Here is a 12628-nt window from a genome sequence, read left to right as displayed (position 1 = left end):
AGTAGATTTTTGGCCCACCCCAAGCCACATTCTCTGAGCCCAGAGTGTCTAGTCCTAGGAGCCATATTCAGAGGGGATTGTTACACCTGTTTCCACTACCAACATGGTTTGGTGTAGACCCTCCCGAACCCAAATAGCCAGATTGTCTAACCTGAGCACTGATTGGGTTCAAAGGCTCTCATTAAAATTTTCTAGTTGCTTCATAGATAAATTCATGAACTTCTGGACTATAAGTGAAGAAAGAAGCCATATATTTGGGAAGGAGTAAGGGGGCTAGGAATGAATGACTTAAGAGATAGGACATGGGAGGGATTGGATAGGGAAGGGGAAAATAATATGAGTATATTTTAATAACAGTTTTAAATTATTAATAAACACCAGGCAAGGCCAGGAGTGATGACATACACCTTTAATCCCAGCACTTGGAAGGCAGAGTAGGTGGATCTCTGTAAGTTTGAGACCAGCCTGTTCTACAGAGCAAGTGCCAGGACAGGCTCCAAAGCCACACAAAGAAATGTTGTCTCGAAAAACCAAAGGAAGGAAGAAAGAAAGAAAGAAAGAAAGAAAGAAAGAAAGAAAGAAAGAAAGAAAGAAGAAGAAAGAAAAGACAAGAGTTATTAAGAAACATCAGTAACCAATCATAACACAGAGTTGTGGAGTCCAGTGTAGTAGGAGGCCACTTGTTCATTTCCCAGCTGCCCAGACTCCCAAAATAACCACACAGAAACTGCATTAACTAAATCACTGCTTGGCTTATTAGCTCTAACTTCTTATTGGCTAGCTTTCACATCTTAATTTAACCCATTTCCATTATTTTATATTTTACTATGAGGATCGTGGCCTACCAGCAAGGTTCTCACGTGTCTGTCTCTGGCGGCAGCTCCATGGCTTCTCTAAATTCCGCCTTCCTTCTTCCATCATTCAGTTTAGTTTTCCCCACCTACTTCTGTTCTGCCCTCCTCTGCTATAGGTTCAAAACAGTTTCTTTATTCACCAATGGTATTCACAGCATACAGAGGGGGAATCCCACATCAGTCTAGTACCTCAGTTTTTGAACCTAAGGCTCAGGGATCAATCACTGAGGAAGAAGAGTACGTGGGAAGATTGTGAGAGCCAGAGCATCAGGGAGTTTGCCTTGAAATTGTGTCTCCTAGGAATGGCAGAAGCTACACACAGTCTCACTAACACGACTGCCTAAACACGAGCTGAACAAGGACAACAGCAACAAACAAAGGGGGACGCTCCCGAGGCCTCAACCCTACTAAGAACTGCAGCCGACTAAGGAGAAATCATCTTCCCCAGAGAAGAGCACACTAACTGATTATCCAATACCAAGCTCTGAAAACAAAAACAGAGAGGTAACATTATACCGACTGAGCAGGTTGTATTTATGAATTTAAAAGTATATATGTATATACATATATATATATATATATATATATGTAACAATAATTAATGGGGGGATTGGCCATAGATTTGAAAGAGAGCAAAGGGAAATGTATAGGAGGGTTTGGAGGAAGGAAAGGGAAGGGGGAAGTGCTATAATTATGATCTCAAAAAGTAAAAAAAAAAAAAAAAAAAAAAGAAACAGCATAAGTGGCAACAACAAAAACAAATGTTCAGGACAGAGATGATAAAGACCAGACATTTAAAAATGGCAACTAACAGCTCAGGAAACTCAGGCTGAACCTGAGGCAAAAACTCTGGCTCAAGGTCACAGGTCAGCTATGAACACATCATGAGATGACCTGTGTTTAAGACTTCTGTGATGAATAGCGAGCTTTGTGCTCATCATCTTAGCCTGAATCATCACCCTTCCTATGGATAGTTTGAGAAGTAATTGGAAGCTCCTAGAGCCAGGTATCATTAGATGATGAATATTTGGAATGGTCTTTTATACACTTGTTCTTGCTCACACCCATAACCACAAACCCAAGACACACACACACACACACGCACACACACACACGAATGCATGCACACACACACACACACACACAAATGCACACACACACACACACACACACACATATATATATGCATGCGCATGCGCAGCAGTGCACATATACACACGGGTACCACCACTTCCTCTTTAACACTTCTTTTTGTTCTCTTTAGCCTAGAAAACTTTTTAAGGTAACAAAATGCCCTGGTGCTTTGGGGCCATTTTTCCACCTCAAGGGGTTCAGGGCTTACTCTAAAAAGAGGCTCTAAAGACAGAACTGAGAATGGGAAGTTAAAATAGCCTAAACTGCAAATGATCAGAAAGCATTAACAAGACAAAAGATGGAGACTGGAAGACAGGGATTCGAGAAAACTGCGTGCAGGTGAAGCGTCTGCTCACTGCGAACTGGCTTTCTGCAGGGCGCAGCTGCCCCGATAGACACACTGCAGAATATATATTTTTAAAGATCTCTGGGTGTTCCTTATCTCGCTCAGCTGCTTAATGAAAACTGAAAGACTGCACAGGCCCTGGGTGAGGCCGGCTGTGCACTCTCCTTTCTTCTCCACTTCATCTTGGCCAGGGCGAGACACGATTAGGGCTTTTCATTTGATTTTCTTTCTTTCCCGGGCACTCGTTGTGCACCTATCAAATAATGTTTGGTAATCAATTCTTGATCTCACCTGGAGGTCAGCCAATGACACCATCTAAATTGTCATCTCATTTCTTTCTTTAAAGAAAGGCCATCTATTTTCTTTGAGCACATGAGGACTTCAGAGGCAAGCAAGGTACTAAACCATTCATAAAATAAATGACTTTTTCCCTCTTTTCTTACCAAGACAGGCAGATGTGGCTTCCTTGGGAAGACATACTTAGTTACTTAAAAGAATCTCTTTTATTTCAAGTTCCTGTTAAAGCTAGGTATAGTGACAGAGGCCTGTAATCCCCACGTGGGAGATGAAGGTAGGATGATTATGGGTTTAAAGTTACTGTCAGTGACATGGTGAGTTCAAGGCCAGCCTGGGATAAAAGACCAAAGAACAAATCAAGTTCCAGTTAGGATCTCACTTGATTCTTCCCAAGTGTTCACTGTGAGGGCTTCTCATCTTTTAGTTACTTTTATTTTGGGTGTAATGAGAAGAAGGGTGCCATAAACTGAAGGCCAAGAATTGTTTGCTGATGCCCAGGATGGCAGGTGAGCAAGACTGCAGCGGCCCAGGTGGGTTAGCATGAGAAAGTGCTATGCATGGAAGGGCAGAAGTAGAAAACCTTTGGAACCATGCCTCAGGGATTGGAAATTAAGGGTTAGAGGCTTGAATATTGACAAGTGCAAACCCCAAATACCCATTTTTTTGGTGCATACTCACATTCAGGTGTCTTTCATGTATACAGTCTGATGGCTGAGAGCACCGTCAATTCTACAGAGTCTTGTTTGTCCCGTGGATCCCGAATCTTTCCGAGATTCTCATAATCTTTAGCAAAACTTCCCCTCAGCTATTGTGTCTCTTAGGATGTTCCTGCTCCAAATCTGCTCGTGGCCATTTTTAGCTTTTAAAATTAATAATTTGAAAACGGTGTTCTCCCGACAAGCAATGAAGAAATGGTTCTGAGCGGCAGCTGCCCGCCCCTCCCCCTCCCACAGGTCGCACTCATTAAGTGAGATTGTGATGAGCAGGCGCAGGTACCAGCATCCGTTAACTGTGGGACTAAGGCATCCGTTAGCTGTGGGACTAAGGCATCCGTTAGCTGTGGGACTAATGCGCTAGCAGAAGGTGGGAGCCACTTTAGCAGCAATCTCCTCTCTGTATCCACAGCTCCATCTTCCTTTGTCTTCCATTTGGAGCACACACTGCGCTGAGCCCAGATCCTCAGGGCTTGCATGAAATATAACAACATTTTTTAAAAAGAGATTTGTTCTAAAGAACATTTGTTCTGAGGCATTTTGGGGTATCTTTGTTAAAGACCTCTATTTTCCTCCTTGTCAGTTCTGTCTCTTTGCTGGAATATCCTGATGAGTGGTTTTGTAGATCACTAAAAAGAAACCAGTAAAGCAAGCACAGGTGTATGAAATAAATAAGATGCCACATATCACTTCTCACTTGAGGATGTTTCTATTTGATTGTTTGACTATATGGTTCAGGGTCTACTAACCCGGCCATCGCATACGGATACAGCCAATAGGAAGATTGCTTGAGAAAGCACTGGACACAAGGTATCCCCGGGTTACAGAGGAAGACCTGAAGGTCTAGGGAGACTCCCAGCTCTCCAAGTACATTTCAAGACAGCTCCAAGGCCGGAGGGTCCCAGGGCTGGATTCTTGGAAAGATCTCACTTCCTGCTGAAGCAGCTGACCACTCACCAGAGCGCCTCTTGTCTTCAGTTAGACTCCACACGGCTTCAGTATCCCAACAATGTGCTCCTGACTTGACTTTTAAAAAGTGGTCCCAGCAGCCACTGAGCAGGGACAGTCTGATGACACATGCCCTGACATTAGAAATCGTTATAAAGTGTCACATAGTGGTGACCCGTGCTCGGGGGACTTGGCATTCTTTCTTTTCCCTTTATCTACTTTTTTGTTGTTGTGATAAAATATGTATCATATAAATTTATTGTTTTAATCATTTTTAAGTATGATGCTCAGTGCCACCCAGCACATCCACGACTACTGGGTAGCTCCAGAATATTCTGTCATCTGAAATTGAATTGTACCCATTAATAATGCCTTCTGGTCCCCACATCCCCCTTGGCTGCCCCATTCTGCTTTCTGTCTATGACGTTTGGCTCTTTTTGACAATACTGCCAACTCCGAGTATTGCTTAACCTTGGGAACTTTCTGTTGTTTATTTTTAAAGCCCATCAGAGAAAAGGCACAGCATCCGGGGAAGGCACAAACCTCCAGGGGTCCATTTGAAAGAATGATTACGCCAATAATGGTGCTTGTGGAAGGAACCGTGGTCCCTGAATGAGACAAGCTCTTGAGAGGCTGTGCCAAGCTTAAAACCCCATTTCTGCACTGAATGGCTAGTGATCGAGAGGAGCTGCGTGCTTCCAAGGGAAGACAGTTCAATCACCGGGCCGGCCAACGCAGGGGAATGGATGGCCTTTCGATCTGCCATGTGGTTATTGTTGGGCGAGAAGGCGTTTGCAGTTTGTTCCGCGGCCTGTGCAATGAAAGCGCCATGGGGCCAAGTGGCTCATTTGTCTCAGTTTATCGAATTGCCAGGCCAAGGTGAAGCTCTGGAATGGTTTAAAAGATAGAAACAAAGCCTGCGTGGGGACTGCAGCTGGAAGCCGCGTGGGGACTGTGGCTGGAAGCCTGCGTGGGGACTGTGGCTGGAAGCCCACGTGGGGATTGTGGCTGGAAGCCCGCGTGGGGACTGAGGTTGGAAGCCCGCGTGGGGACTGCAGCTGGATGCGGTCCCAGCTGTGAGAATGAAATCAGTTGTTTTTCTCCTTCTTCTCCTCCTCCTCTGCACCCTCCCATGGCATCCACCTCCCAGAGAAGAAAGCCACCAATCCCTTTTGAAAATAACTCATGCAGACATAGTAGAGAGTGAGAAAGAAGCCTAATGCCAATCTAGAAAATTCTTATCCTAAGAAAAATTCTAATCCCTTTCAGAACAGAATTAGGTCTGTTTTATCCGAGTTACTGTGACAATTACGCCAAGAGTACCATTTCTCTTTGGACACATGGCACACATGGATCTAACCAGAAATTAAAGCATGCCTTTGGTTTCGGTCATGTCTTTCTGGAAAATTTTGTTTGTGATGAATTTAAAGTTTTTTAGAAACAAATGTGCAGAGTTTACATGGAGGGAAAAGAAAAACATATACAGATATAAATATCCGGAATAGAGAGAATCAAAAAAGAGTTAGTTTGTCGGTTCCATTTAAACATGTGGTAGACAATTTGTGGGTACAATTCTGTGGGTGTGTGTTCCCAAGTACATGCTGACTACAGGCGGGGACTAGGTTTCTGCTTCTGCACGCCCACATAGTTGAGGACATTCCTTCGGGGCTCCAGGCATGTTTCCCCTAGGTTATGAGAACAGCTGAAGGCGTAACTTCTGCATGGGCATATTGCTCTCTGCTCAGGAGCTAGAGATGGAAATTTTGTCAAACACACAAGGCTTCACTAGGTTTGTTCCATCACGGTCACAGCACAATGCCTTCCTTTGTCAGATTACCTGGAAATGGCACAATCAACTGATATCGGACATGGGAAAAAAAATCAGTCTCAAGGGCGTGGGCTTGACGCCAGAGAAGGCGGTCTTTGGAGAAGAGGCAGCGCTAACATGGGAAGGGTGGTAGCTCCAGGTGCCTTGTCCCTTTACCTCAGCATCCATAGATTTTAATGACTCTCCAACACGGTTATCTGGTCTGGGAGGACACTGAATTCACAAGGGACCTCGCTGTGAAGGGTGATTAGTGGTTAGTGTGGGCATTGGCCTGGCCTCAGGTGTCTGATTGTATTGGGCGCCAGTCTCTCTGCCTCTGCTGTGAGGGTCTATTTAGTGATTGAGATGCTGAGCAGTCTTGAGCAAATCCTGGGAGAATGGACCTTGGCTTTTCTGCTCTTCAATGATACACCCCAGGAAGAAGGGCCATAAATATAAGCTGTGGTTCACTAGGCAAATTAGAACACCATCCTCTTTGGGAAATAACATGCTCAACCAGGATCTGCCTGGCTCCCTAGGAGCCAGTGTGACGGCCCATGACTGCACTGCATGAGCAACAGCAGCCGAACTGGGGAGACACACATGTGCTCAGCAGTGTGAAGCTCCCTCTCTCCTTCCTCTGGCTGTCTCCATGTGATAGGAGAGTTATATTGTCCTTGGCATACGAGAAGGCAGTGTGTATATGGAGTTGGGTGCTGGCTCAGTTCTCAGGGACCCAGTTCCCATCCTTATCTCTACCACTTAGTGTGTGGCTGTGGAGAGCTACTAACCACCTCTGAGCCCCTTCCTCAACTGTGAAACTAGCATGTTGATGACAGCTATCTTATGAACTGTCCTGAGAGTTTGAGATAACATGTGTAAAGTCCTTGATTCGGTTCCCAGCCTAACAGCCAATAGGATAGGGGAAATATCCCTCTTATTCACCTTAAAAACAGAGGGCCAAAGTTCGTGGAAAAGCCAGATCTTCTTCCTCCTCCTTCTCCTCCTTCACCTCCTCTTCTTCCTCATTTACTGCTCCTCCTCCTCTTCCTCTTCTTCTTCTTCTTCTTCTTCTTCTTCTTCTTCTTCTTCTTCTTCTTCTTCTTCTTCTTCTTCTTCTTCTTCTTCTTCTTGTTGTCATTGTTGTATTTCTTTATTTTAGCTTATGTGCATGAGTATTTGCATGCATGTATGTACACCGTATACATGCCTGGTGCCCTTGAAGTTCTGAAGAGAGTGTCAGATGCCCTGAAACTGTAGTACGGATAGAAGCAAGCTAGCATGTAAATGTTTAGAGCCAAACCCAGGTCCTCTGCTGGAGTAACAAGAGCTCTTAATTGCTGAACCATCTCTTCATCCCCCCAAACAACCTGTTCTTAATAAGCTACCAGGTGGGCATGGCTGCCCCCTTTAACAGAGCTCCTTGTTCAAGATAATTATACCTAGCTGGGCGGTGGTGGCGCACGCCTTTAATCCCAGCACTTGGGAGGCAGAGGCAGGCAGAGGCAGGCAGATCTCTGAGTTCGAGGCCAGCCTGGTCTACAAGAGCTAGTTCCAGGACAGGCTCTAAAAAAACTACAGTGAAACCCTGTCTTGAAAAACCAAAAAAAAAAAAAAAAAAAAGATAATTACACCTCACCTTCCAAAGAGGATAGCCCTAGCTAAAGGAACACATGGAAACCCTCCAGACCCTTCCTACTTAGTCACACAAACACTGACACAGAGCAGGAAGTGGTCCCTGGAGCCATCATGTGACCAAGGGTCTCCTTCTGCATGTTTCTATGAGAGACACAGTGGAAAGTAGACTCAGGCTTCCTCTCACAGGGTGGCATGCCGGAAAAGGAGCATGCTCAGAGACCTCTTTCAACAGGCCAGGTACTCAAGGACACAGGGCCCTCAGAGCCTGTGCTTTAGATTGGCCCTCATTTATTTAACAAGAAACATTCACGTTGGGAAACAGATAGATGCAGTCAATAAAAAACGAACCTTCACTCATTGTCAAGGCTGTACCAGTTAGAGGTTTTTGTCAGCTTGTCACAAACTAGGGTCCCCTAGACAGAGGAAGCTCTCAACTGAAAGATTACCTCCATCCAATTGCTGTAGTTATATCCGTGGGACATTTTCTTGATTAATAATTGACATGGAAGGGCTCAGGTCACTGTGGGGAGACTACATAAGTTCTGTTAGTTTTCCAAACAAGAGTCCAGGAGAATGCAAAGCTTTTGATTTATAAGCAAACTCTGATCTAGCATTTTCCAATAGCACAATGCTGAGTGAAATGCTTGCCTTAGACTATAAATGCCTCACAAGGAGGATGTGCTAGCTACAACAGTAAAATAACATGCTCAAAGTGCCTCTGCACTCTGAATATTGCCATCTGTTTGACTACTGCATTCAGAAACAGCGTTCAGAGAAATTATCCTTTCCACCGTATCAATTCATAATTATCTCATCTCAACTACAGCTGGTCAAGGCATGATCAGAAGACCCTGCACTTTGCCCTTCACTGTGAACCATCTCACGGTCTAGAACCCCGCTTTCCAGAGAGTCCTCCTCTGCAGAGGGGTCCATTCCTCTTGTCTCCCATGTTTCCACCACTGAGTTCAGCTCCCTGTGCCAACTGCTGAAAGCCGAGGACCCAATTTCTCCAGTCAGAAGCAATCACTTGATGCAACCTGAGAGCAAAAGGGAAGGGGTGTGTCCACACTTCCCCTTCCCCCTCCCCCAACCCACGACACAGAGCTGGCATCAGGACGGGGAGCCAGAGTCCTTGCTGTGGCCTGCTCTGCTAAGGGTAAAGAAGGGTTCGGCTCCTTCCTCCTGTGGGGAACCTGCAGTGCTCTCCCAGGACAAGCAGCAAGGAAACAACAGCAGGAGATCAGACTGAAGCTCGTGGTCTGACCTTCTTATGAGATAGTTTCTTCAAATACTGAAGTTTTAAAGATTACATTTTGAGTACTCACTTGGGGCTGGAGGCTGTCTTCTGGCCTTATTTGGAAGGCCCGTCCCTCAGTCCTGGCCAGCTCTGACTCTGAAGGATTCTTTCTCTTCTCTGTTCCATAGTCTCCAGGTCACCCTCTTCCTGGCCCTGTTGACACTTTTTCTGTACAAGCCGCTGTGAGTTAGGCCTTCCTTGGGATCCATACCAATACAACACTGTCAGGAAAAATAAGACTTTTTCAAGATATAACCGCAACGTATTTCCATTATAGTAGTTTGGAGAGCTAAGGCATGGGCAGAAAGGAAATTAAAACCCCATATTCTCTTATGCAGTGAGACTCTAATGTTAGCAATGGGTGTATCTCATTTTCCACTCTATAGTCCAAGAACTTTATGCATTTTTCTGTCTCATGAAATTGAAATTTTATTATACTACAAATATAATATACAAAGATTTTCTCATGGTGTTAAGCTCTGTCTCTACAACAACATAGCAAGCTTCAACAATGGCTCAGAACCATCTGGGAGAGATGGTAATCTGTCCCTTTAGATTTTTCTTTCCAAAGTCTTTAAGCCATACATCGGGGGACATAGCAATGTTTCCACTTCTCAGAAAGGCCCCTGCTTTATTCTGATACTGTTCCTCCTCCAGCTGTGTGTCAATCAACATTTTATTTACCATTTTCATTGTGTTTGTATAGTCTGCTGTACAAATGAGCCCATGTTCCTGGCTGTGGCTGGTTTTAATTCCTATTTTAGAAGTTGTGGGGGCACTCAGAATAAGCAAAATGCTACCCAGAAAAGAAGAAACTTATGTCAAACTCAATTCTACAAGTTACTTTAAAACTCCTCAAAGTATCATTTTATTTGAAGCTTTCCAGGATATGTGGTAAGCTAATTTCTTAGAGAATTTTTAGAAAGCTTCGCTTCTGTAAAATTTTATCCAAATGAAAACTACTGTCAGAAGTCCGAGATTAACCCAATGATATATGCATCAAAATTCTCAGGGCAAGAAATTCTCTTGTCCTTGGCCTTCCTCCCACCCTAAATGCCTACCCCTGGCTTATGACTACTGACTCTTTGTGCCTTTTTGGATGCCTCCTTTGGATATGAAACCCTAATATCTTCCCAGCATTCACGTTTTTTATGCCTCTCACCATTCCTCCCACTTGGAACAATGAGTAACTCTGGGGTGTAACGCATCTACCAAGTGACAACATAATAAATGGGCACTTTAGCTAATGCGTCTTCGAAGTAAGGGTGGAAGAGATAATAAACGCCAGGGCCATGGGGACATGCCTGTCATGGTGGATTAGCCAGCTGACCTTCTGTTAATCCCGGGGCCACACACGTTTAAAACTAGCAGCCACGGAACTCTAGAAATGCTTATCTATCAAGGGACTGCCGCTGGTTGATCGACTTATCTCTGGTCCCAAGTAGAGCACATTGTGTCTGACTTAGCCCAAGCCTCACAGAAACAGATCCCTTTGCACTGAGCGGGAGAGAGAGAAGGCATCAAGGACAATGGGGGCCATTTGGGAGTACTGTTAAATGAGTAGGTTTAATTTTAAACATTATAGTTAAATCTCACCATCTATGTGCTTTTTATAACTTAAAAAAATCTAGTATTTCTAAGTACAACCAAAGAAGGTTGGAGATTGCATCTGGGTGCAGAGATGCTGGAGGAGGCTCTCCTACAGGAAGTTCCAAGGGCTTATGCTGGAGAGCAAGTTCCAGAGAGATGCTCCCCTTGCTCCATCACATAGCCACAGACGATCTCCCCAGAGTGTTACCCTGTAAGTGGCCCTCTGAGAGATTCACTTTCAAATGTTTCTGCAAGTCCTCCTGGTGAAGGCTCATGCAACAGAGTCTTTTCTGCCTGTCACCACGCTCTCCAGCCATTTGTATGCTCACATCAGAGCATCTGCTACGAGACAGGCAACAGCTCAATGGAAGAGCCAGTTTGCTAGAGAGAGCCAAGTCCTGAAAGGTGATCATACATCCGCGTGGTTAAGAAATCTGAGCAAGGTAATGGACACAGTTAGAACGAAGCCCCACCAGAACTTGCACCCACAGCCTGTCTTGCTCCCACGTCCTTCTCCTCTTTCCATGGCCTCTTCTGATTCTTTCCACTCTGCCTGGACACTGATGCTGTCTAACTGTCCACCACATGTTCTGTCTCTTCACAACAGATCCCTGCGTTGCTTTTAGGGAATGGCCTTTCTCCACCCAATAGCAAGCTGGTGGGGCTGTTGATTAAGACAATGATCTGCTGCCCTCTGAGTCCACTGGACACCTCTGACCTGAAACCCTAACTGATGAGTGAGGAAGGAAGGAGAAGCCACTGGCCTCTGCTCTTTCCAGTTGCCACTCCTTGGGTCCCTTGGCATACAGGGATTGATCTCTTCCCAAGGTGGTTTGCGGTCCCTTCCTTACGACCCCTGAAATTTCCTGACACTCATCACAATGTGATACAGTTTGTTTCTGCCTGTCGGTTGACTTATGTTGCTTGCAGACTAACAATCGGAGTTAAACACATCCTGAAATTATGAAGCCACCAGAAGAACTCACCTGGCTGCCTCGTGGCCTCTTAAGATTCTTCTAGAAGAGCCATTCAAGGTGGCTCCATAGCAGGCTTTCCCAGGTGCATTTTTTAAAGGTTTGCTTATGCAATAAAGTAGATTTTTTTTTTCAATCATGATGATTTTTTCATTTCACATTCATTTCCAGAACTTTGCCATTTCCCATCAAGAGCTGGAGTCAACTTTGAATCTGAGCAGAACCTTGTAACCACCTTAGGGGACAGAATGCGGTAGGGATGAGTGCTCACAAGATGAGCTATCTCTCCAGCACAAATGTTTTGGGAGTAACCAAACACTTTTTGATTGGACTTAAGGCCCACTCCATGGGGAGGAACTCATATCTTACACTGCTAAATTGACCAAGAACCCAAGGACATAGGCTTAGGTGTTCTAGTGTGACCGTGAAAACGGTCCCCATTTCTGTTACAGTGCTTTTTGTTTGTTTGTTTGTTTTTGTTTCTCAAGATCAGGTTTCTCTGTGTAGCCATGGCTGTCCTGGAATTCACTCTGTAGAGCAGGCTGGACTCAAACTCGGAGATTCACCTGCCTCTGCCTCCAGACTGCTCTGGATTAAAGATGTGCACCACTGCCATCTAGCAATGTTACATTATTCTAAATGAGCTGCATTCCTTTCTCCCCCTTTGCAGAGTTTCTAGCTCTCTGCTGATGCTGCCTATGTATTCTTGAATGTTGGCTACCATTTAATGAAAGCTTTAGGGACATTCATCATTTATTTTGACCATCCAAACATCCCTGCCATATCTAAGCCTAGTTTGCTTTCTTTGTTTCTTCAAAATGTGCTTTTTGCCTTTTAGAATGCCTTATAATTTTTGTTTGATTTTCATGAGATACAATGTCCTAAATAAAAGAAACTATTAAATAAGTCTTTGCCAATGTGATGGAGGGCGAGGAAGTATTCTGTGGTCCTATAATTAGCTGTCAGCTTTCTATGGACTGCAAACTTCACTTGTAGCTCTTACCCCTCTCACAGGTGGGATGGCATGGTG

This window comes from Arvicola amphibius, chromosome 2 (genome assembly GCF_903992535.2).
Source record: "Arvicola amphibius chromosome 2, mArvAmp1.2, whole genome shotgun sequence".
Lineage (NCBI taxonomy): Eukaryota > Metazoa > Chordata > Mammalia > Rodentia > Cricetidae > Arvicola > Arvicola amphibius.
Note: the sequence above shows the minus strand (reverse complement) of the source record.